Consider the following 27,168-nt stretch of genomic DNA (forward strand, 5'->3'; position numbering starts at 1 on the left):
CTCTGGCACGCCAGTTCGTTCCCCTGGCTGCTCCCCAGCCACCGGAGGAGGGTCCCACATGGCGCGCAGACCTCTCCTGCCACCCGCTGCTCCCCTCAGCAGTGTATCTCAGTCCTTCTGCCTGTTTTGCTCCCTGCTCTGGCTCAGGTGAATTCTCTCACCCTCCTGCGCTTCTGACTGTACCCAGTGCTTGTATAAATAAATAAATAAATAAATAAATAAATAAATAAATAAATAAATAAACTTTTTAAAAATTAAAAAAAAAATAGTAGAAAGACAAATTTATCATGCTATTGTATTAGAAGTGTATTATGAAATATTAACAATTGCCCCCAATATTTCCTTTTCTGACTTGACACTTCCCTCTGTTTAAATACCAAATGAGATATTCTTCACCTTGAGAAAAGGTCAGAAGAGCATCGAGCACAGAAAGGTGGTCTTTTCAGTTTTCCTAGCCTAGTTCCTGAGGGTAACAGAAAGAACCCAGGAATAAAAAGATTAGAAAAGGAGCTTTATAGAAGCACAGAGTGCAGAGACCTTGCTGGGTGCCAGAAGTCACTGGAGGAAGACCCCACTCTACAGGCAGAACTCTAGAAGTACGGCAAGACCCAGAGAAGATATGGCAGCATGGCAAGCCCTGCAGAGCTCCCGTGGCATGGGAGTGGAACAGTGATCCTCCCACACCTAAGACTGGCACTGAGGGCACCCTGATTTCACACAGGGCACATGGTCAGTCACAATGGGGTTTCATCAGTGTTGGCATCAAAGAGTACTCAAGGGAAAATCAAGGTAATGTGCTTCTCAGCAGATACCAGTGTGGCTAGACATAGAGAATCCAACACAAGTCCCCTAGAACACAGAGGCAGCAAAGGAGAAAGGGGGAGAGTCATGGAAAATTGACTGCAATTCTGTTTTGCCACACTTAGAAGAATGGAATTAAAAACATAAATCTAATATATTGAATCAGAGAAAAGTAAAGAAAGTGAGGTAGCTTCTGCATTTTAGGACTAAATTTCATATCTACTAACCTGTGATTTCAACTATAAGTGAGAGCTGTGAAGTAATATTTAAAAATGAGGAAATTCATGATTGCTCTGAATATTTGCTTCTTCAGCTTCAGAGGGGAATAACGAAAATGTCTATAACCTAGAACTAGTATGCATATCAAAAATAAAAAAGTACTATCAAATGATACTATAGATTATTGCCAAAGTAATAATTTGTTGGGGTTGTTGTATTATGAATTCTTCTTTTATTTCATTTTTATTTCTCATGTTTATGGGATTTCTTGTTGTCCTAGGGTTTTAAGAAATAAAGATGAAGAAAGAGCAAAAGAGAAAAGGAAAGAAAGAAAAAAGGAGGTAAGAAAAGGACCTTTAAGTAGTATTAGATAGTTCAAACATGGGGCCAGTGGTAAAAGATAAAGTGAGAAATGTTGGGGGAAATTTTAGAAGACTTAAATCTCAGTTTACAATATTAACTCTGTATCTGGAACCAGTAAGGAGTCACAAAAGGTATAAAATCTGAGAGTAACCTGGTCAAATCTAGGTGTTAAAAAAATGCCCTGGTAGTTTGGGGTTGGGGTTCCTAAGAACAGAGGTAGGGAAATCAATTCTTGAACTATTTATTGCAATCATCTACACATGGACCATAGGGGAAAAGCCCAGACAGAGGCAGGAGGAATAGAAAAGCAGAGGCAGAAGAAAGAGCTATTTAGGAGGGAGTAATTAAGTGAACAATTGTTCTGACAAAAATCATTGCCGAGAATGACGTTGAGCTATTGAATCTTCAACCTTATCTTAAAGAAACAGTTTGAAGGAGAAGTTGAGCAGCTTGGGTGTCATTTTGAAATTGGACTGAACTGAAGCCTGCTCAGGAATCTACTTAGTGACTGCAGCGTTAGCAACTTTAACCCACAGCTTAGACGTTCTATGCTGGGGCCCTTGGCCTCCTATCCCCCCACCTTAACCCAAGCTGCCTCTTAGAGGAGGGTTAATGTCTGCAACTAGATCAAAAACAGGCAGTGAAGCCCAGGTCCTCAGTGAGGGTAGGGGGTGGAGCGGAGGATACACTCTCAACTAGGAAAAGAAAAACGTAGGAGAGCTGCATGGAGAGCGCCTTCCCCTCTTCTTGTTACATATATCTTCACCTTAAAGTTTCTCTTTACATGGCTTTCTAGGTTGTGGCACGTGGTTTTTGCCAAAAAGGGCTGTAGATCTCTTCCCTTTTTGCCGCACAAGAAGCTCCAAATGAAGCCATTATGTCAAAATAAGACTGTACTGAAGGCTTGGGGATAATAGATAGTAAATATATTTGGAGAAAAACATGATCCCTCAGTCATAAGCTACAGCTTACTCTCCTAGATCACAAAGTCCATGTCATTCTCTTGAGCCCCAAGACAGAAAAATGAACCCCCTGCACACACCATCATCGGCCTCAAACTCCTTCCTTTGGTAGACACTATCTCTAACTCCCCCACCCCAAATCACAGCATTCGGCAGAAGGGATTTGTATAGGGAATTTATTGTTTTGTTCACAGCTCTTCTTAGTCCCCAAGAATCCTGAAAACATAGTTGTATCATTTTGATTATATTTTAAATTTAGAAGTAATAAAACAACCTAAAAAAAGATAAAATTTGGAAAAAAAATTAAACTGCTCATACATTTTAAAAACCTTCAGAAAACATCAAGGATTCGTGTTTTGTATATTTTCTTCAAGTATGTATACATTTCTAGATAGTTTTAATCATATGTGTATACATATATCTGCTTTTTGTTAGACTTAGGGTATCATGCTTAGGTTTTCATTTTGAGTTTTATGCTCTTTATTGTATCTCTTTTAACGATTCTGAAAGGACCACAGTTAGGCATTTCTCTAGTTGGGACTATTAGATTGCTTCCATTATAAAATTATTTTGAAGTAATTACTTATTTTAAGTAACTATTTTCTGATTAAACATACTAACTGTAAAAATTTGGATTATAAGGAAAATAATAACACATTAAATAATAAAAAATCACCTGCACATGAAATTGTGATATACAAATGGACACCTTTGATTTCAACTTGTCCCACTTACTTCAGCCTTGAATATACGGGTTATATGGTCATCAGGATTTACCCTTATATGGTTATTCCTCATACAGGAAATGTATTCTAAGGTTATTGTAAATCATTTGAGTCCGTTGAGGCTCTTGGCTCAGCACAACATCCCAGGCTCTCTTTCCCTCACGGAGCTCAGCCTGAACCTGTTTCTAGACAGCACAATTGCCCTCCCAATGGCCTGACCCCTAGGCACAATTCTCCCCACCCCCTTCTTTAGAAGAAACAGGTTCTAGGAGACTTCTACCCCTCTTGCGAGACCCACAGTATCTCCAATAACATGTTCTCCCTGGAGCTGGTTAGCTGTGGCACAGGAACCCCAATCTGAAATGCCCTTAATGCTGGAGGAAGGAAAATGCAGATTTAACAACAGAGGTCGGAAGTGTGAGAGCAGGCTGATGAAGAAACCTTTCTACGTTATTTTTCACATTGCTGAATGTTTTATAATTGCTTTCCTCAGCAAGCCTGGGAAATATGTAAGTAGTCATCAGTTTTACAGATGTGGGAATTAAGGTTCGGAAAGGTTAAATGACTTGCCTTAAATAGTCACAAAATTATATCATTAGAGAGTCAAATGAGAACTCTCTTTTCTATCAAAATTACACTCTTCTTGGGGCAAAGATAAATGATACTATAATAAAGTACATGTGTTGACCTAAAAAAGGGTGGGGAGTTAAATAGCAGAGAGAACAAGCTGAGAGAAGAGTAGAAGAGCAGAGAGATCCAAGTAAAGCCAAAGGTTATAGGGGGGAAAAATTGTAGTCCTAACAGCTTAAAAATGCTTACTGTGTGTTTTGTGGGGAGCATGGTGGTTCCTGATTTGATACACGTGTTTGCCGCTTAGTTGGCTCACCTCCTTTCTTGAACAGCAAGATGGAGCCCTCCCACGCCTCTCTCCTTCAAGGATCACTTTTCAGTTGTACAATTGGAGACGTGGACATTGGTCTCACGTCAGATTAGTGTCAGTGCCCATCGCAATCTGTGGCTGCCTTACACTCTTAATGGCTTCTCCATGCCCTGTGCTGGTCTTCTGTTCACCCTGGCACTTGTCCTGTCTCATCCTCCTGCAGAGCTCGCTCTCTCTCCTCACCCACACCATGCTGCCACCACAAGCTGGCTTCAGAGGAAGCAGAGGGCCAGGAGGCCACACTCTACTTCCAGCCTCAACTCTCTGTCAGAGTGTCACTAAACAAGGCCCTGAGTATTAGATGCCCTAATCAAGGTTTGAGGCTGATTAGAGGAAATGTCTCTGGGTGACTGAGGGGGAACGGGAGAATTCCTTTCACTATATACCTTTACAAAGTTTTTAAAGGGTGTGTTCAGTGTATTTATTACCTACTCAAAAGTAAAAACTAAAACAAAGCCACAAATGTTCTATATAATTGTCTCCAGAATTCAAGGGAATACAAGAAACCTCTTGTAGAGTTCCACCCACGGCATACCTCAGTTCCTGGTCAAGTTTTATTGTTAGAGGGTTATCTCTCTACTCCCCCCTTCTCCCAGTAAGAGTCACATTTCAGTTCTTCACAGTATGAATTTCCATCCATTTAAAGAAACACCAACCGCCTGGACAAGGTGGGATGCCTTGCCCTACAGCCTGAACCAGCAACTGTAGCAATCTATAGACACAATAATTTACAAGAGTCTAGTTGGCAAAATCTGAATATTTTAATCTAGAATAAACATTAAAGAATTATTTATCCACAAAAATAATAATTGTTTATCTACCACAATAATCTAGTGTGGCCTCTGCAAATCCATTTCCTAATCATTGGGAGGTCAGGGAGAATGAGTTCTATCAGGTCAAGTGGAATCGTGACCCCTCCTTCTCATTGTGGTTTTCTGACCTTGATTCTGTGCACCCTGTAGGTAAAACACACATCCACACATTTCTGAAAGAATAAATAATAATGTCTAATCAAAAAAAATCTTCCTAAAAGCTCTGACAATCTGTAAAGACTTATCCTGGAATAAACCATGAAAGCAGACCTTTGGATTAGTACCCACGGCCATCATACTTTTCCATTCTTCAAGCCCCAACTTCGGATTGTAGGCAAAGGTCATACAGGTAACAAAGACATTGTCCATCACAAGTCCTGCTCAAACAAAGATTTACCCCAAGCTTGATCCTTAACTACATTGAAAAAATAAAATAAACTGACAGACACATTGAATCACAAGTTTATACTCATGCCAACCTGAAATTTTAGGCAGGGATTTCTAGCACATCAACTATGTATGCAAGTAGAATGTAATCTGTAGATCATTTTCTTACCCTTCCCTGCCCACCACCCAGAGAAAGCTCCTAGCAACCATGGTTTGGGTTTTGTTTTCATTTTCCATTTCGTTATATGAATTGGAAGATAAGTATGGGCCTATTGTAAAGAATAAGTATGAAACCTCCAGTTGTTGCTTTTTTTCCCCTATACCACTTTAAAATAAAATTGGGATTCTATTGCACAGATTATTGCAGGACTATTTCTTATGGAAAGAATGTTCCTGAGTACATTTCCAAAACACCATCCAGATGCTCATTTTTACTTTAATTCAAATATAACTCACATACCATAAAATTTACCCTTTTACAGTATAAAATTCAGTGGTTCTTAGTATATTCATAAATTTGTACAACTATTATATTTACTTTCATTTGATATTTCTAATTCCATTACAAACAGTTCATTAGAACCATTGAATTCTTTTAGAGCATAGAATTCCTTTGGAAATATTTTCATTATCTGAAAAGAAATCCCATACCATGAATAGTCCTGCCCTCTGCTCTCAGGCCCTGGCAGCCACTAAACTGCTTTCAGTCTCCATGCATTCGTCTATTTATGATATATTATATAAATAAGATATGTACATGAAATCTGCAAGGTTTGAGCTTCCATGACTGCTTTATTTCACTGACCATGTTTTCAAAATTCAACCATATTGTAGCATTCATCAATACTTCATTCCTTTTTATGACTGAATAATACTCTATAGTATAGATATGGGCATTTTGTTTATTCATTAGTTGATGATCATTTGTGTTGTTTCCAATTTGGGGCTTTTATGAACTATGCTGCTAAGAACATTTGTGTAGAAGTGAACATGTTCTCATTTTGTTTGGATGCATAGCTAAAAGTAGAATTACTGGATCCTATTATAACTTTATATTTAATTATTTAAGGAAATGACAAGCTGTTCTTCTAAGCAGCTGCATTATTTCATGGAGTTTCTAATAATTTCAGATTCTTGTTAACACTTGTAAATGTCTGTCTTTTTTACATAACCATCCTAATGGGTTTCATAGTATAATCATTCATTGTGGGTTTGCTTTGCATTTCCCTACTGCTAATGATAAGCATCTTTTCATGTACTTATTAACCATTTATATATCTGCTTTGGAGAGTATCTACTCAGACACTACTCATTTTTTAATTGGGTAATTCTTTTTTATTGTTGACTTTTAAGGGTTTTTAAAAATATATTCTGAACATCAGACTAATCAGATATATGATTTGCAAATATTTTCTCCTATTCTGTGTGCTATCTTTGCTCTTCCTTCATAATATTCTTTAAATCATAAAGTTTGATTTTTAAAAAGAAACTTTTTAAAAATTTTTAAAAAGAAAAAGTTTTCTTTTTCACAAGTGTCAATTCAATCAATTGTTTTGTTTTTCTTTGTGATTTTTGGTGTGATATCTAAGAAGCCATTTCCTAACCAAAGGTTAAGAAGATATATACCTATGATTTCTGCTTAGTTTGATAGCTCTTATTTCTGTCTTTAATCATTTTTTAAAAACAGCTTAATTATGTATAGTTGAAATACAAAAATTGTACATGTTTAATGATTTCAGTTCTATGAGTTTGGATATAAGCATAAACACATTAAATAATCACAAAAATCAAGGGAATAGACATGTTCATCACCTCCAGAAGTTTCCTGTAGTAACTTTGGCATTTTTATTTTCTTTAATCCATTTTGAGTTGATTTCTGTATATGGTATAATGCAAGAATCCCACTTTGTTGTCTTACATATAGATTTCTACTTGTCCCAACACCATTTATTGAAAAGATTTCACTTTCATCACTGAATTGTCTTGCCTCACTAGCAAAAAATCAATTAATCATAAATATAATGGTTTATTTCTGAATTTTCAGTTCTATTCCATTGATCTACTACCCTATACCAGTAAAACAGCTTTTTTTTTTTTAAAGAAAAAAGAGATGACTACTATTTGTTAGGGATTGCATTGTGTCTATAGATCAATTTGAATTGTCATAAAAAGATTGTTATTTTTTAAATCCAGGTACACAGTGTATTTTCCCATTTATTTAGACCTTTAATTTCTTTCAATAATGTTTTGTAGTTCTTACTGTACAAGTCTTTGCTTCTCCTCTCTTGAGTATTTTATGTGTTTGATGCTATTATAAATGGAATTACATTCTTAATTTTATATTCACATTGCTCATTGCCAGTGTATAGAAATAAAATTATTTTTGTTTTTCACAGATATGTGTATGTGTGTGTTTGTGCGTATCCTCTCTCTCTCTCTCTCTCTCTCTCTCTCTCTCTCTCTCTATATATATATATATATATATATAATTTACACACACGCGCGCACACATACACACACTCTAAATCACCCATGCCCCATTTCATCTGCCTCCATCCTTTCCCCTATTCCCTCTAGTAACCACTATTTTCTTTTTGCCAAGTTCAAATTTTTATTTCTTCTATTGTTTGTATGTAATTTGGATTTTTTTTTATATTTCTATTCCACAGATGAGTGAGACTAGCCAAAATCTCACTTTTTGACTGAATTTACTCAGCATAATCACCTCAAGATTTTTCCATTTTGTCCCAAATGCCACCATTTCATTTTATTTCACTGCTGTGTAATATTCTCTTGAATTATGCTCCATAGTTTATGCATTCATCTATTGAAGGGAGCTTGGATTGGTTACATGATTTGGTGATTGTAAACAGTGCTGCTTTATGAAAAAATGTTCAACATCACTTATTAGAAGAAAAATACAAATTAAAACTATACTGAGATACAACCTCACCCCTGTGAAATAGCGCATGTAAAAAAAGAATGGAATTAACAAATGTTGGAAAGGTTGCAGTGAAAAAGGACCTCTCCTCCACTGTTGATGGGAATGCAAGCTGGTACAGCCCCTGTGAAAAACAGTATGAAGATTTCTCAAGAAAATAAAAATGGAAATTCTGTTTGACCAAGCAATACTGTTATTAGGCATTTATCCAAATAACATGGAAAATCTGATATGAAAAGATCACCTACTCCTATATAAATTATGTGTACATTGATCTGCCCTGAAACATTGCTAGTCTTATTTACTGACACTAGTAGGTGTTTTTATGACTCCTGTAGGATTTTTCTATATACATGGTGATGTCATCTGTAAATAGAGACTTTACTTCCTTTCTACCCTGGATTCCTGTTTTTTTTCTTTCTTTGTTTTTTTAAAGATTTATTTATTTATGAATACAAGAACTGGGGTACAAGCCAGAGGTGTGGGGAGGTGAGAGGATTCACCAGAGACAGAGTGGGGAACAGAACAGGCAGGTTGACTGAAATACACTGAGGGGAGCAGCGGGCAAGACAGGAGAGGTCTGCTGCACCATGTGGGTCAACTTCCTGGCTGGGGATCAAACTATTGTGCTGCAGTGGCAGCAGATAGCTTCACAGGTTTCATCTTAACCCATGCGCCACCAGAGAGCCCTACCTATTTTCTTTTTTTTAATTGCTTAGTTCCCCTAGCTACAACCTCAAGCATAATGTTGAATAGAAGTGGTAAGAGCAAGTATTTTATTTTGTTCCTGATCTTTGGAAGGAACTTCTCAGTCTTTTGCTTTTAAAGTAAAGTATGATAGCTTGTGGGTATTGTGCAAATGTCCTTTATTAAGTTGAGGAAGTTCCCATCCATTCCTATTTTATTAAGTTTTTTTATCATGAAATCTGTATTAGGTTTTTGTCAAACACTTTTTCTCCATCTATTATAATGATCATGTTGTTTCTTTCTTTTATTATTCTATTAATGTGGTATAGTACATTAATTGATTTTCACATGTTGAGCCAACCTTACATTCCTGAGACAAAACTGACTTGGTCACGCTGTACAATCATTTCCATATGCGACTGGATTTGGTTTGTTCATATTTTTGTTGAAGATTTCATATAATTTATAAAGGATATTGGTCTTCAAATTTCTTACCTTCTAATGTCTTTGTCTATATTTAGTGCCAGAGTAATACTGGCCGCATAGAATGAGTTGGGAAGTGGTCCTTTCTTTTATATTTTTGTAATGTGTTTGCTAAAGATTCATGTTAATTCTTCTCTAAACATTTAGTAGAATTCACCAAACAAGTCATCTGGGCCTGAGGTTTTCTTTGTAGGAAGTTTTTATTTTTATTATTATTATTATTACAAATGATTAATTATTTGCTTTGTTGAATCTATTTAAAATTTCTATTTCTTCTTGAACATGATTCAGTACTTTGTTAATTTCTAGGAATTTTTCAGTTTCATCTAGTATCTAACATCATATTAACATCATATTAAATGTTCACTGTATTCCTTCATATTTTATGTAAGATTAGTAGTATTTTCACCTCTTTTGTTCCTGATTTTAGTAAATTGAGTCTTTTCTCCTTTTTTGTGGTCATTGCTGTTTTAACAATATAGAATGATTCATGCTTTCTCAGAACTCCACTTCACCTCAACTATTCATCTAAGATTGAGTATAAGGATTATTGTGGAAGAGGTTGAATATTATTTGTTCATTGGCCTCTAAGTTAATTTCTAACTCCTTTTGGTGCTTTTTCCAAATGAGAATTTTTAATTTATCTAACAAAGAGAGTCAAGGACATGGGTAACAATAAGAAAATGAGAACTGCACCATCAAACATAGCTCAATTTAGAAATTTTTTTCCAGTATGATTTGCCAAAAAAATTATATATAATATTTATAAATGCAAAGACCTATTTACTTTGAATCCTCATTGATAAATATTATTAAAATTTTAATCTAGGAAGTTGTAAAAAGTAATCATGGATACATATCTGTGCTAAAAGAATAAAAGTATGCATGGGAGGAATACAAATAGAGTATGAGCTATTTCTAGAGAGAGTGAGAAAGGATTGCAGGTGAGATTTTAGTTGTATAAAGATTTGGTTTTCTTTTTAAAGAAAGGAACACAGAAATCAAAAGCAATATGGTATTTATATTAACATGTCACATCTGGGCAGAGAATTTTGAATGTCTAGTTCTTTTTGTTTTTTTTTTTTAAAGATTTATTTATTTTTATACAAGAGCCGGGGTACAGGCCAGATGTGTGGGAGTGTGAGGACTCACCAGAGACAGAGCAGGGAACAGAACAGGCAGACTGATGAAATACACTGCTGAGCAGAGCAGCGGGCGAGACAGGAGAGGTCTGCCATGCCATGTGGGACCCTCACCTGCTGCCCAGGATCGAACCCACGCTGCAGAGGCTGCGGACAGCTTCACAGCGCTGCGCTCAACCGCCTGTGCCACTAGGGGAGGTCCTGAATGTCTAGTTTTGATGGACAAATAAAAATGGAGTATTTAAATAAAGGGAACATTGAAGTTTTATAGTGTGCTTTTATGTTTAATGTTAAGTTATAATAATGCAAAGGAAATGAGCAAATAACAAAAGAGAAAATGAAATTGCCCCACCCAGATTATCCTTCTGGACTGAGGGTTTTACTCCCAAAACTCAGGAACTGCTTTGACAGAAGAGAGCTGTTTACCCTACAGACATGTTCCCTTTACTTTCTTACAACTACTGGTCAACAAACAAGGGTCATAAATACTTGTTTTTCTCATCTCAACTTGAGACAATTCTAAAGAAACATCAAAGCTTTAGAATTCCCTATGGTTCACCTGGATATTTGTGGAGACTGCCCCTCAGCCCAACACCTCCCAGTGTCCAGTCCTGCTTTCTTCCCTTCCCCCACAGGGAGCGACCCCAAGGTTTTCCCTATTGACAAATCTCCATGCGTCCTGGAAAACTCTATATGCCAAATGTATGTATATCTATAAATACAAAATCTCACTAATATCAAAAAATCACAAATTTAAACCCAGGAAACATTAATTAAAGTGAGAATAAAATAGTAGCTATTTCAATGTGATAGAGTCTGGTAGTTTTCTTCTTTTTTTAAAGATTTATTTATTTATTTATTTATACAAGAACAGGGTGCAGGCCAGATGTGTAAGAGGGTGAGAGAATTCACCAGAGACAAAGTGGGGAACAGAACAGGCAGACTGACGAAACACACTGTTGAGGGGAGCAGCGGGAGAGACAGGAGAGGTCTGCGCACCATGTGGGACCCTCCCCGGCTGCCCGGGATCGAACCTGCGCTGCAGAGGCTGCGGACAGTTTCACAGGGCTGTGCTCAACAACCTGCGCCACCAGGGGAGGTCCTGATAGTTTTTTATCATGTCTATATCTTCCTTTTCCTTAGCAACAGAATCCTGATTTTATTTGAGTCAGCAGTATGCCCTAATGAAGGGATATATTTTCCAGCCTCCCTTGTAGGTGGTGTGGCTATCTGGCTAAGATATAGCCAACGAGAAATGAAAATGTTGCTGGACTTCTAAAAAGGATCCTTTAGGAAAGCAGACTTAGTGTGTATTCCTCTTTGGACATACTTGTTCTTCCTTCCTGTTACCTGGAATGGGAATACAATGACTACAGGTCTAGTAATCACATCGTAACCCTGAAGATGGCAGCCATGACAGACCATACAAAGATGAGTGCCTATTGATTTCATAAAGCATAACATCATACTGTATTGCTTCCTCTGGACTTAACTTAAATAAAAGAATTTTTGGGTCTTTATATGAAATTTAGTCAACCCTAGGTATTTTAGCCACTGTTAGTTTTTACTTTTATATTATAAGCTACTAGATTTAATTATAATTGAAGCAGATGGGGATTTTATGCTGTGCTGATGAATGGAAATGAAAAATATTTTAGAAAACAATTAAGTTTTGGGCTTGCAAATGTTCTTATAGAATAATTCTATTTTCAGAAATAAATACTAAGAAATCTAAACAAACGTGTGTGTGAAGTTTTAAAAACAAAGACATTTACATTGTGACAAAAGTAGAAACTACCTAAATAAATAGTAACAAAATGGAATGGATAAAAAAATATGACATTTCCAATGAATTAAGGAATTTAAAAAAAAACAAGGGATATTTTTAATTTTAAAAGCATTTTTGTGGTAACATTTGAAATAATACAGAAATTTATAAATTAAATGTAATAGTTTCCCTCTCCTACCATAACCCCCTGTTTGCAAAGAGATTATTTTTCTTTTGCCTATATAAAGATGTGCTCATACATAAAGAGATATTTAAAAATTGGATTTAAAAGCTTTGTAAAAGAAAAATTATCAGTAACACGAGGCAATGCTCATAGTCCAGTAAGTTTTATAAATAATAAATAAAATTTAATATATAGAATGATCTCAATTACATTTTTAAAAACACCTTATAGGGCCTCCCCTGGTGGCGCAGCAGTTGAGTGCTGGGCTGCGAGGCTGCCCACAGCCCCTGCAGCGCCGGTTCGTTCCCCGGGCTCCGGCAAGGGTCCCACAAAAAAAATAAATAAAAAATAAATAAAAATAAAAAATAAAAACACCTTATAAAAGGAGTGTGTAAATGTAATGGGTCTAGACTGCAATGATATAATGAACAAATGTGTACATAAATAAGTATTAAGTGCCAATATTAACATAAATAATGTTTACTATTAATAATAAATATCTTCTCCTAGAAATAAGACAAAGTTTTCTACACAATCCCCACAAGGATGAAAGTAAAAACATCTCATTGCATTTCAAGGGAAATAAGGGAGGCTGAGAGCACATATTTGAACCACCTGCTTCCCAGGCCCATCTGAAATGACCTAGAAAATTTTAAAATATGTAAAATCCTAAATCAGTACTGGAAGCTAAGGAAGGATACCATCCAAATGCCAGAAACTTCAAAGACTTTCTTCTAAATCCGTGGAGTTGGGGCCAGATTTTTAAAGGACATGCAGGACCAATTTGCCAATAACAAAAGGATCTGCTTGAGCTGAAGGTATGAGGACTGGAGGCCAAGGGCAGAATCCACTTCCCACCCCCCTACCATGATTATTTTGACTCTTGAAAATTGTGTGTGTTTGATGGTAGCAGAGGTGGCAATCCATGGTGAATGTTTCAAACACAAAACCCTGTGGCACTAAGTTGTGCTATTGGACAGTTTTCCCAAACTCTGAATTATGTCACTGCCTGGATGGAGCTGAGTACGAAGGCAAACTAAACTGGCTTCCCCAAGCTGAACTTTTTCACTGGCAGTTATGCAATTTATGAGATGTACAATAGACTTCTGTTAAAAAGAGGAACGAGAGTTGGAGATGAAGTTTCCCTTCCAGGATTGCACATGCCCCTGACTCTGAGGTTGTTAGATTAAGGAACAAGCCATACCACTCCTTTTCAGTTATTTAAAAAAAAACAACAAAAAAACAAAAAAAAAAAAACCAAGAGTGAAGAGATTTTATATTTTAACTGGTTTCTGGGGGAAATAACTAAAAATAATTCTCACAATTTAAGTATAAGAAAAAAGAAAACTCAGCTCAAGTAAGACTAGTTTTGGCTCTGAGAGAAAACTCAAAATAATAGTAAGAGAGGGTAGAATTTCTTTCCGCATCACCTGAGTGTCCAGGGGTAGACAGGGTAGGCTGATGTCATGCTGCTTGGTGCTTCCAAGTATCTGGGCTCTTCTGTTTACTGTTCTGTTATCCTTGGCTCCTGATTTTTACCTCACTGTCTAAGAGTGCTATTTGAACTATGGTCCACATTATAAGAAAATATAAAGTTGTACTCTTTTTCCATTTAGAGATACTTCCCAGAAGTTGCAAATAGCACTGGGTGGAACTTGGTTTTATGAACACAGTTAGCTGCAAGGGAGTCTGAAAAGCTGAGTTCTATTATGAGGGACAAAGGGACAACAGATATTGGGGAACATCTAGAAGACCGTCATAACACCACAGAATAATTTGTAGTAGAAAGGAAAGAAAACATAGCATTAGGAAAGTAGAGTAAGATCATTCTGGAGAAAACTATTTAAGAACAGAAAATTTTAGATGCCTCTGTATTGTAATTTAATTTTAAAAAATATGTTTATACTCTGAAATGAGTAATCAAAGGTAAACTTGTCACACAAACTTGAGAAGGCGGTTAGCTGAGACTTGGAAAGAGGGTGGAACTGGGTGACTAAGGAAAGAACATTTTGACATTGATCATGCAGTTGTGAAATTTTGTACTGTATTAAGAGAACAATTGGCAAATTGTTCTTGCAGAAAATATTTCAACTTTAATATTATTGAAAGCTTGATGAATAAGAAAATGAAAACAGAGCAGAGAGATGGTATTGAAGAGAGAAAGATGGTAATACCAACAACTTTCACATGGATAATGGTGGTTTTGAAGAAGAGATCTAAAGATAAATGTAATAAGAGCACATTTAAGACCACAAAGAAAATATTTATAAACTGTAGGTAATCTGTAACCTGCACATCAACATAACTTCCTAGATACTAGGGGGGAAAGTAAATGAAAAAAATCTGTATCTCAGCACTAGTGTGATGTAAGTTTGCATGTCAAGGTAAAATAAAGGCTCCCATAAGAAGCCAGACAGAAAAAATATTGATTACCTATAAAAAAAGGAAAATAATTTTCTCAAATTTCTCCCTTACCAAATTATATGTTTAAATTATATCCTGGAGCAACATCTATGGAGTGAAAAGGTGAGAGGTTGGAAAAAGTAAGTTCCCTAGTCATAGTATTAGAATCAGAGTATGGATATTGTGTACTAATTTTTTTTTTTTTTAAGATTTATTTATTTATTTATACAAGCACTGGGGTACAGTCAGAAGCGTGGGAGGGTGAGAGAATTCACCAGAGCCAGAGCGGGGAACAGAACAGGCAGACTGAGGAAGTACACTGCTGAGGGGAGCAGTGGGCATGACAGGAGAGGTCTGCGCACATGTTGGACCCTCGCCTGGCTGCCAGGGATCAAACTGGCACTGAGGAGGCTGCGGGCAGCCAGAGCTCAACCACTGCACCACTGGGAGGCCCTGTATACTAGTTTTTTAAAGGATAATGCTCCTTTTCTTGATAGAACTATTAAAATTTACATTTCTAAGTAAAAACTTAAAGATAAGAAAATGCGGGTACTTGTGAAGAAATCCAAGTGATTTCTGCTAGCTATTATATAGCTGAATAAACAAGTAATTGGAATAAATAACAGACACCTTGTCACAACAGCACTGGAAATTTTTAACTCAAAAAAGTTTCATCAGGGCCTCCCTGGTGGCACAAGGGGTTAAGATGCTAGGAAGCTATCCGCAGTCTCTGCAGCACGAGTTCAATCCCTGGCCAGGGAACTACGCACATGGCACAGCAGACCTCTCCTGACTCGACTGCTGCTCTCCTCAGCAGTGTGTTTCAGTCAGTCTGCCTGTTCTGTTCCCCACTCTGTTTCTGGTGAGTACTCTTGCTCCCCACACCTCTGGCCTGTACCCCCAGTTCTTGTATGCATAAATAAATAAATCTTAAAAAAAATTTCATCAAAACAAGTCTAGAAGAATGGAAGTACTACTGTTTCATATGAACTTAAAAGATATGCTCAAGGATACGCACTCAGTTCCTGAGCCAACCTCTCCCACCTGCTGTTTAATTATAAGTCAATATTGAACAAGGGTGGAACTTTGTCTAGACCAGGATGGGGGTCCATACATTCATTTAGAGCTCCTAAGATTTAAAGGGTTGGTCGTATGCCTATTGGCCATTTGCATTTCCTCTTTAGAGAAGTGTCTTTTAAGTTCTTCTGCCCATTTTTTAACTGGATTGTTTACTTAGTTTTTGTTCAGTCATGGGAGTTCTGTGTATATCTTTGTGATCAGTCCCTTATCAGCCATATGGAAGAAAAATTTTCTCTCAATCAGTAGGGTGTCCTTTTGTTTTGGTTACTGTCTTTTTTGCTGTACAGAAGCTTTTTAGTTTGATGTAATCTCAGTTGTTCATCTTTTCCTTCACTTTCTTTATTTTGGGGAATGAATCATTAGAGATATTGGTGGTGGAAACTCAGTGGGGACTACACCTGCGAAAAGAAAGCAAACATTGTACAAAAATGAACAATGATGTAAAATATATATCAATAAATTATTTAAAAATAAAAAAATTGGCCTCCCTGGTGGCACAAGGGATTGAGCACCGCACTGTGGGGCAGTCCGCAGCCTCTGCAGCATGAGTTTGATCCCCGGCCAGCCAGGGAGCAGCCCACATGTCGTAGCAGGCCTCTCCTGTCTTGCCCCCTGCTCCCCTCAGCAGTATACTTTGGTCAGTCTGCCTGTTCTGTTCCCCACAATGTCTCTGGTGGATCCTCTCACCCCCCATACCTCTGGCCTGTGCCACAGCTCTTGTATGCATATATAAATGAATCTTTTAAAAAAATTTTTTTAAAAAATAAAAAAAAAATTTAAAAAATTAAAACCTTTACATTAAAAAAAATGAAGGGCTGGTCAATGAATTTATAACAAATTTTTTGATGCAACCATGTTTTTGAGAATAGGATATAATTTCAATCAATTTCTCAAAAGAGTCTATGACCCCGAAAAGACCTAAGAACTAATATTGAGTGTTTGGTAAAAATATGTCAATTAAAGAAGTTGTAGTATTAAAAGCGAAAAAAGGCAGACTTCATTCAGGGAATCTACTACAGCAGGATCTTTAAGTAAGGAAGAGAGATTGGGTTCAACTTTGTCTACAAGAAAAAGTGGAGATTTCTAGTCAAAGGAGCAGGGTAGGAGTCAGTAGATGGAAAATAACTAGGAGGAAACAGAGGTAGGAGAGGAATATTAACCTTTGTAGCCAACCTAATGTGATTCTTGCTGAAGGCAGGCCAGGGCGGTCAGATATCACCTGGGGGCAACTGGAGTAGGAGGAATCCAATCAGATATCAAGGCTGGGGCAATCTTGCTAAACTGACTGAGTAGGATTCTTGTATAAAATGAACAATGCAGAGGGGAGACAACAAAGTCCAAAGGTCAGGGCTCATTGAGAAGAGAGGTCAGAGGCACTTGATGAAAGTTTGGTCAAGGAGAGATTCTATCAAACATAAATGAATCCAACATAATGCAGTAAAATGCACACATCCGCCTGAAAAGTCAGTGAAAATGTCTTCTGACAATAATAGGAAGAAATTTAAGGGAATTTCTCATTTATAGTCTCAAAAAAATTATTTTTATTTATAAAATTAGAACATGCAAAAAAGAAACATCTTGAAATTTAAAATAAAGGAATTGTCTGGAAATGAGAAACACAACCACGGAATTACACTGTCAAAGGCAATAGAGAGTAGATTGGATCACATAGAAAATAAAATTAATGAATAAGAGTATAAATAAAAAATTCACTCTGACATCACAAGATAGTGATAAAATGATGGAGATGTGAGGGACAGATCTAGGAAATCCAATCAACATGTCCTAAGAATCCAAGAAAGAGAAAATAGAAATGGATTTGGTGGAAGCAATATTCAAAGGAATATTAAGCAAAATTGCTGAGCTTATAGAATTAAAGGTTATTACTTAGTAATGAAGAAGCATGGGCACCTAGGCATGTCATTTTGAATGTATCAAAATTTAAGTAGAAGAAAAATACCTCTACAAGCATCCAGGCAAGAGAAAACAGCTAATTTTTGGTGGTGCAAGGGGTTAAGAACAGCACCATGAAGCTATCAGCAGCCTCTGCAGCATGAGTTCAAGCCCTGGTCCACCAGAGAGCTACCCACATGACACAGCAAACCTCTCCCTCCTGTCTTGCCTGCTGCTCTCCTCAACCATGTATTTCAGTCTGCATGTTCTGTTCCCCACTCTGTCTCTGGTGAATCCTCTCCTGAATGAATCCTGGTGAATCCTGCACCTCTGGCCTGTACCCCAGTTCTTGTATGATTAAATAAATAAATCTGTGGAAAAAAATCACTGGGTAACCCTTTAAAAATTACTAGTATTTGGACCCTAGCCTTAAGGTTCTGATTTAATTAATCTGGAATGGAAGCTAGATTTTGACATTTTTAAAAATCTCCCCCCAGTAATTTGAATGTGCAGCTAGTGTTGAGAACCACTATTTCAAGGAAAGAAAACTATTGACTTCTCCATAAAACTAAATAACAGCCAACCAAATAAATGGATTGAAAGCCAAGAGAGGGAGAAAAAATATGATGCACTTAGTCAAGAGGTCATGTGTAGAAAAAACAAAATTCTTCTATAACACAGTGCACAGAAAGTATTACACTCACAGTTTACAATCCAGATATAATCTAAACAATCCAGATACAATCCAGACAATGTAGGGATGGATCAAAAATTTTAAAACACATCGAGAAAGATGGCAGAATGCATCTGCCATCTGGAAAATGCGCTTGCAACTGTAAAAAAGTTAAATTAATATGGCTATGAAACAAATAAAAACAATCTCCAAAGAACAATTAATAATGTAAAATAGTAATAATTGATATCTAAATCCCAGAGATAATCAATCAAAATATGAAGTGGAAAGAGATAGCAAAAACCTGCAGGATTTTTTTATTTTATACAGATGATAATTAATAGATTTAGTTACATTCTTGACCTTGATAAGGGCTATAAAATATTTCAAAATGTTTTTTAATAAAAAGATAATTAATAGAAAAAATGCAATTCTATCTTCCAAACTACCAGAAAATTAGGAGCTAACAATATAGCAGTGAAAATATAACAGGACAAAAATCTACTAAACATTATCTTATTTCACTATATGTATGTATAATATGTGCAGAACAACACAAAAATGAAACCTCCGCAAATTACAATAGTGAATGACTCTAAGGGGTTGGGATTCTGGGTTTTGTGGTTTGTTTTCTAATTAATATATTTCAACATTTACTAAATATTCTATAATTAGATTGCCATTTTTTGTAATTCAAAAAATCAAATAAACACCACATTGTTAATACTCTTTCTCTCTATTATATACATTTCCATGGTACTTATTTACTACAAAGAATAAACGTTGTTTCCTAATGTGCTAATTTTAGCAATTATAGGATTTTTTTAATCTGGTCCACATATTTTTAAAGACTAAATACCTTTGAATACTATAAAAGTATTTCTACTAACTTTTTTTTTAACTAAGTTACTTTCTAGAAGTAACATGTTTATATAAAATCTTACCAAAAGCAAGAACATTAAAATGTGTTCTATATTAAGAAGGAATCCACATCATAAGTATATTAGCAGTTAATAAGATTTGTGAGTAAAAAACATGAAACCAGAAGAACTTGGGAAAATGCGCTTGCAACTGTAAATTCTGTAATTAATTTGCATCACAAGCTTTTTAAAGATGCTAGGTCAACAGTTGACATCTTGGATTTACTTTTTATTCATTCTAAGTATATAAAAATATACATGCCTCAAGACCAGATTGTGGTCTAAGTATATTTTTCATCCAACTATCCAGTTTTGATATGAAAGAAAAAAAAATACACAAAGTCATGTTGTTCATTAATTTCACTTCAGGTATTCCTTATTTCTTCCCCAGCACAGAACTCAGGATTTGATTTAATCTGTGTTTCCCCGGTTTTCACAGCATGACAGTAGTAATGGCTTCGCGATAATGGTTAAGAGTCCCAATTCCATAGCCCTCACTCTGCCTGCTTCTGCAGGACCTCAGTTGCCTGTTCTCCTCAAGTGGAGCCCCTGAATGTAGACAGCATATTCCCAAAGAGGGGTCACCTTGTCAGCTGCGTTTCTGCTATGCCATCCCCCACTGGCAACCCCTGCTTGCCACCATGTCTGGGGGGTCCAATTTCTTCTACCATCTTGGAGGCAACAGAACCCTGTTCTAAAGTTGCTCTTGGTTTTTATTTCTGATAGCCCTGTTCTTTTTCTATTGGACTCAGATAAAATTCCAGTGTGGTTTGGGCCCTTGAGTAAGTCTAAGTGATAACCATCACATTGCTGTTCTCAACAGATCCCCTCCCCTCCAACATCTGAAGTTTCTTGCTTAATTCCTTCTTTTCTTATGCTGAGTTATCTCCCAGGACACTTCTATGTTCACTTTCATGTGGATTTTCAGTGGATTCTTTGTACCAGTTGGCCAAACATGTCTACTTCGAAACACATGCAACTCCTATTGCACTTACATTCCAAAGAGTCTATAAATAAAGGAATGTTTGATGATTTTAGTATTAAACTGAGATTATTTTAATGGATTTTTTTGGAATAAAAACAAATCTGTCTTTTAAAAAAGGTTTGTTATCTATCCATTGATTCAATCATTATCAGTCTTAAGAGGTTATCTGAAATAGGTTAAGCTAATTGATATCACCACAAATTACTTTTACATAAGACTAACTCAGGGGAAGTTACTATTAAGAATTTAAGAACACAGGTTGTTATTGAGGAACAAGTTTTAAAAGCCTTGGGAGAAATCTCTTTTAGGAAAAAAAATCATTTTGTTTGAGGGAAAAGTTGGATTCTTCTAGAAAAGTGTTGCCTTAGAAGCAGATTTCCTTCTGGAAATAAAAACATTGGTGTCCAAGGAACTCAAAGAGCAGGCAAACACAATATTCAAGACCTTGTGAGGTTGGGGGTATGGGAATAGGGAGAGTCTATGACCCTCTACAGAGCAGCGAGTGATGATGAAATATTAATGTCAATATGGAAAGTTCATGAGGATTTCTATTAATTAGAAGGCAAATTAAAAAGCATGTGGTTAAGAAAGAACAGGATCATTATTTTTAATCCACATAATTTACAATACTTTGTTGAAGGTGTTTGGGAACCAAGTTCTTCCCTCACACTTTCTAAAAGTTTTTTGGTTTGTTTCTCTATTTTGGCAGTGCGGGGGTGGGAGAGAGAGAGAGAGAGAGATGAGATAAGAAGAACTACTTAACTAACAAAGTTACTGCAGTGTATCTTTACCGCAGCATGTTTATCCCCTGCTGTTTCAGGCTTGCTGTACTCGACAAGGTAGCAATTTTCTCCAAAATGACAGTCAACAGAGAATAGAGCTGAGTTCAGAGAAAAAAACAAAACAAAACAAAACAAAAAACCACAAATAACTCCCAGGAATGGAAACAAGGCTATTTTCCTACAACCACAATGAGAAATACTCTCACACCTGTTTTGATATCTGTTATTAAAAAGAGAGAGAGAGAGAGCAAGTATTGGCGAGGATGTGGAGAAAGCAAGCCCTTGTGAGTGTTGGTGGGAATGGAAATTGGTGCACTCTGGAAAACAGTATGGAGATTTTTCAAAAAGTTAATAATAGGACTACCATATGATCCAGCAATTCCATACAGGGTATGCAGCTGAAGAAAACAAAATCACAAATCTCAAGAGATATCTGCACCACCATTTTTCTTTTAACATCATTTAGCTGGCCAAAACACAGAAACAACCTTTCTGTCAATGCATGAACACATAAGGAAAATGGAAAATATATAATATTATTCATAAAAAAGAAGGAAAACCTACCACTTGCAACTTCATGGATTAAACATGAAGGCATTCTGCTAAGTGAAGTAAGTCAGAGAGAGGACAGCAAAAGCTGTATGTACTCATATATGTAGAATCTAAAAAATTTTATTGTCGTTCCTAGGATGAGAGCTTTAAAAAACATAAGATGTTTTTAGTTTGTAGAGTGAAAAACCAGGGAAACTATAAATTTTAAATTGTATTTGTTCATCCAAATTCTTATTAACACCTGTTATTTTCTGGGCACCAGTCTAGAGAGTGTGAATATTGTAAGGTATGAGATGCCGCCCAGGGCCTCAGGAGCTGTCTATTGGGGACTTGTAATGTGCTCTGTGTAGAGAGACCTCTTTCCTTCCTCTACCATACTGAGCTCAGTCTTTCCCTGAGGACTCGTCATTCATCCGTAGTCCTGTGTATAGATTTTCTCTCATCATGCTTTTGGACTCTACTCAAATATCACCTCCCTCAGAGGGGTTTTACCTGATTTCTACTCATTCATATACCATCAACACTCTCAAATCAACATTTCACCATATATATTCACCATGAATAGCTCTATCACATTTTTATGTGGAAAATAAAATTTCATCTATTCATTGATTCCACTAGAATCAACTTCCACTAGAATATAAGCTCCATGAGAGCAGGAGTTTTGCCTGGCTTATTTGTAAGTGTATGTATTTGTAGCATTAAAAAGAATGCCTAATATGCGCATGATTAAAAATTTTAAATCAGACAGTGAAACAACTGAAGTGGGATGAATGAATCTAGCAATTAACTCTTTACAATCCAATACAATTATTGCTTTGGTGGAAAAAAAGATCTGGGTATGTCCTGCTATCTAACAAACAAGGAGTTAGTAAACCATCCTAGGAGAAGACAAGGACTACTTCACTATTTCCTAGCGCAAATGAAAACATAAATTTGATGTGGACAAGAAAACTGCAACTTGTTCTAGAATTTCATGTAGTTCAGCACATCCAGAGGAAAAAAGAAGAAAGGATGATGTGGAAAAAGTTGGAGGAGAAAATGGGCAGAAAGCAAGGAACCCCATCTGAAGAAGCCAGGGAGTCCCATTAGGGAGGTCAGCCTTTTTCCAGAGGGCAGTGAGGAACAGTGGTGAGGATAGATAGACCCTGAACAATGGCCAATGGGGGAGGGCCAGGGATTTGGAAGAGATCTATCTTGTACAATGCTCACTTCAGAAGCACTATAAGCCAGGTTACTGAGTAATTCACTCAAGAAATGATGAGGGGCCTCCCTAGTGGTGCAAGGGGTTAAGACACAGCCTATGAAGCTATCCGCAGCCACTGCAGCATGACTTCAGTCCCCAGCCAGAGAGCTATCCACGAGGCATGGCAGACCTCTCCTGACCCCTCAGCAGTGTATTTCAGTCTATTCGCCTGTTCTGTTCCCCACTGTCTCTGGTGAATCCTCTCACCCCCACACCTCTGGCCTGTACCCCAGTTCTTGTATGCATAAATAATCTTAAAAAAAAAAGAAATGATGAGAAACTAAACTAAAGCTAGAGATAAGTAAGCATAGCAGAGGAAAAGGTCTGGAAAACCATCAAAGGTAAACAGTAAGCTCAATAGTAGGTGTCAAATTCAATTCCGCAAGTGGTGCAATTCCTTAGCCCAGGTCTTCATTTTCTTTCAAGCTGTCCCTAGAGCTGCAGTTATAGTCTCTGGAGAATGTACAGAAGCTAAGACCCAGCTTGTAGACCAACCTTATGGCCAGGAGTCTGGGAAGACACCCTTGGAGGCCAACCACTCCTACTGGAAGCAGAAAAATTGAAACATGCTCTTTGGGCAGACAGGTCAGCATCAGAGTGGACCACTTATATTCTAATATATATGGTAGAGTAAGATGTCAGATATTCTCCTTGCTGATTAAAAGCTATTTTAGATAAGATTACCTATTCACTTATACACTTACCTATTTAGTATATTCACTTAAGTAGTTTTTGAAGACCTACTTTATGCTATACACTGGGAACAGATCCTTAAGCAATCTGTGATTTAGTGAAGGAAACAAATAAAAAGACAATTTAAAAGATCTGTGATCAGTATTGAACACAAGTGGGCCTCCCCTGGTGGTGTGGCAGTTGAGCACTGGGCTGCGAGGCTGCCCACAGTCTCTGCAGTGCCGGTTCGTTCCCTGGCCGCCGGCAAGGGTCCCACAAGTGAAAAAAAAAAAGTATTGAACATAAGTACTCAAGCCAAAAAAAGCACATAGCAGAACCCCATACTCTAAAGATGAGTTTGAGAGTGGAAAGTCTTAGATCAGTAAGAGAAAAGAACTGCTCCCCAAAGAGAAAAGCAACTTCACACTAAAGGAAGATAAATGCTTATTTGAAAAAAGAAAAAAGTCAACTTAGATATAAATACAGTGCATCAAAAACATCCCAAGTTGGGCCTCCAGAGTGGTATAAGGGGTTAAGTCTCAGCACTATGAAGCTATCTGCAGCCACTGCAGCACAAATTCAATCCCCCACCAGGGAGCTACCCACATGGCATAGCAGACCTCTCCCAACTTGCCCACTGCTCCCCTCAGCAGCGTATTTCAGTAGATCTGCCTGTTCTGCTCACCACTCTGTCTCTGGTGCATCCTCTTACTGCCCCCCTGCACCTCTGGCCTCTATCCCAGTTCTTGTATGCATACATAAATAAATGTTTAAAAAATTACATAAAAATTAAAGAAAATCACAAGTTAATAATATAATATTTATTGAGTGTATAAAATGTGCCAGGATCTATGAGTTTTATACATTTTTTTCTCCTTTCGACCTCACACCAAACTTATGAGATAGTAACAATGTTTTTCTTACTTCATAAGTAAACATTGAGATTCAGATTAGTTAAATACTTTTTGCAGGTCACACAATGGTGACAGAGTTGGGTGTCAGTGTGAGTGCAGAGCTCTTCATTGGAGTTGGGGCCCTGACCTCTGTGGTTAATGCCCTGTCTACCCTTGCTACTCACAGCGTTTAAGAGACTTGCTGCTAGCCACAGACAGTGAGGGTGGATATTCAATCCTGTGTTGGTTGAGCCTCAGAGTTTCAGCCCTTTATCCAGCTACATCTTAAGGCTAGATACCAGGGTGTGGGGGAGGGGATAAGGAAATACACGAAAAGAAAATGTTCTTTTCCTTGTCTCATTTCTCTAAGGGATGAGTCAGGCAAGTCCTACCTCCCACCTAGGTGTCTAGGTTCTACAGGGGACTTTGTCAGAAGTGATTAGTCCTGGGTCAGGAGAGGGCTGGCTGCTGGGCTTGACTCATCCCCACCCACTACTTCCATCACTCCCATTGCTTACTGAGAAAGCTCAAAATGCCTCATAGACAGTTATTCTCAACGAATATTTGCCTGTAAATTCTATACTGGGTAGACAAACACTTTTTTCAAAGACAGTAATTTAAAGTATAATTATTATATTATTCTTGAAAAACTGAAATGCTAGTGAATAGGGCTCCAGGACCTAATTCCAACATGAGTGTATGTGGAAATTTCCCCACCTCACAGAAAACAGGGTGTCTGAGAATTCAATTCAATTTTCACATTATCTACCCAGAGATAGTCTCAGATGCCACAGGTAAGGACTGTCACCCAGGATTGCTCGCCTCTTCAAAGCCAGTTGCAGATCCAGGCCTGACCTTCTGATCAATTGAGTATAGACTGAAGATGCTCATAACCCCCTCCTCAGACCTCAGGCACCAATTGAAAGCCCAGGTTATTATCTGTGCTTCTGACCAACTGGGCTGTAAATTGGAGAGTCCCACACCCCCACCTCTAGATGGATTAATTTGCTAGAACAGTTCACAACTTAGGAAATCTCTTCACTCACCAAATCACCAATCTATTGCAAAGGTTATATCTCAGGAACAGTCAAATGGAAGAGATACAGAGAGCAAGGTATAGGGGAAAGACACATCCTCTTGACTTTTTAATAGAGGCTTCATTACTTAGGCAGAATTGATTAAATTATTGGTTATTGGCAATTGAACTCAGTCTCTAGTTCCTCTCCCTTCCCAGAGGTTGAACCTAATGTCCCAACCCTCTAATCGCATGGTTGGCTCTCCTGGCAACAAGCCCCCATCATTAGGTGCTTCCAAAAAGTCACCTCATTCACATAACAGAAGACTCCTGTATAAATTTGGCATCTGACCAAAATGACCATTGACCATATGACCAAATACATATTTCTTATAAAACACAATATGGCAGTTAGCCAAAATTTATGTTGATATTTTCAATTTTCAATAATTTTACATCAGTATCCCAAGAATTTCATGCAAAAGAGGTGATATTTCCAATGATAGTCATGTTTCACCAGCTCCTTCTTGAATAAGTATTAGACCCTAATTTTTTCCTTGCCTGAAAGATGTCCCAAGTTATTTCAGTGGGCAACTGGAGGAGTCTCAAGTAACCCCCTACAGTTATTTTTCTCCACATTTCCCAGAATTCAGTCTCTGCTTCTACTCCACAGGGTGAGAGCTGCTTTTCTGCTCCTCCCTGCTGCTTCCCTAAAAGGCACATGTGAGCTTGTCTCCCTCGGCAAGCAGACTGGCTCTTTTCTATCAAAATCAGTATATGCCTTTCTCTACAACTCTCCCTTAAACCTTCCTAGCTGGGCCCCGAACCAGTATTTGCAAGTGACTTGCAAAAACAATAGCTTCAAAATCTGCCGTTTCTCCATGGAGCTCAGACTGGGAAGAAATCCCAGGAGTCTTTTCCCTTCCAGCCACCTGCACCCAGAGGACGATTCTGGCCTCATGTCTAACAACTTGCCCAAAATGGAAACCCCCAGCAGCTCATATCACCCCATCTAACTACTGGTCTTGGCCACGGCGCTATCTTCTTGAATAAATACAGTCACATAAAAATGATTGAGGAGCTCTTGGAATCCTGCGGTGAGAAAGACAAATGAAATAACACTGAAAAAGATATGATCTTTTTTACAAACTTACCTAAGAGTGGCTCTTTCTACTTCAGAAAATGGAGTCCAAGAAAGAAGTTTCCTCACACCTTCCTGGAGAGTTTGCTTGGCCCTGAGCAGCCTGCCTAGACTGAAGCAGAAGAAGATGCCAGGTCAGGTATTCACAGAGGCTGCGGGGCTGACGATGAGCCCCAACAGGTGGAACAAAAAGTCACAAGTCTTATCAATTACCCTGCAACCTGAATAAGCCACAGAATCTGAAGCTTGTGTTTGTTTCTATGCAAAATGGGGATAATTAAACCATCTTGACTGGATTTTTGAGGTTGATCATACATTTTTAAAATGCAAGAACCAGAAAACTTTTTTCATCATAACATTGCTAGCAAGGAAGGACAAGAGCCAAAGTTTAGAAGAGGGTAGGGGTGGAGAAAGGTGAAGGAGGAAGAAGTTTGAAGAGGAGATGGGACAAAGATTATGGGACAAAGAAGGAGTAGCAGGCTAGGGAGTTTCCTCAGGA

General features: G+C 37.5%; 1 long non-coding RNA gene across 1 annotated transcript; it reads left to right on the forward strand.

Annotated features, from left to right (window-relative positions):
* Positions 1-814: 814 nt before the first annotated feature.
* Positions 815-26,955, forward strand: LOC129146820 (uncharacterized). Its single transcript, XR_008554083.1, has 3 exons — positions 815-987; positions 1,301-1,361; positions 26,708-26,955. It is a non-coding gene; the product is annotated as an uncharacterized LOC129146820 (long non-coding RNA).
* Positions 26,956-27,168: the final 213 nt, after the last annotated feature.

The sequence above is a fragment of the Talpa occidentalis genome, unplaced genomic scaffold, assembly GCF_014898055.3.
Source record: "Talpa occidentalis isolate TD23 unplaced genomic scaffold, MPIMG_talOcc4v2.1 talOcc4.4, whole genome shotgun sequence".
NCBI classification, from domain to species: Eukaryota; Metazoa; Chordata; class Mammalia; order Eulipotyphla; family Talpidae; genus Talpa; species Talpa occidentalis.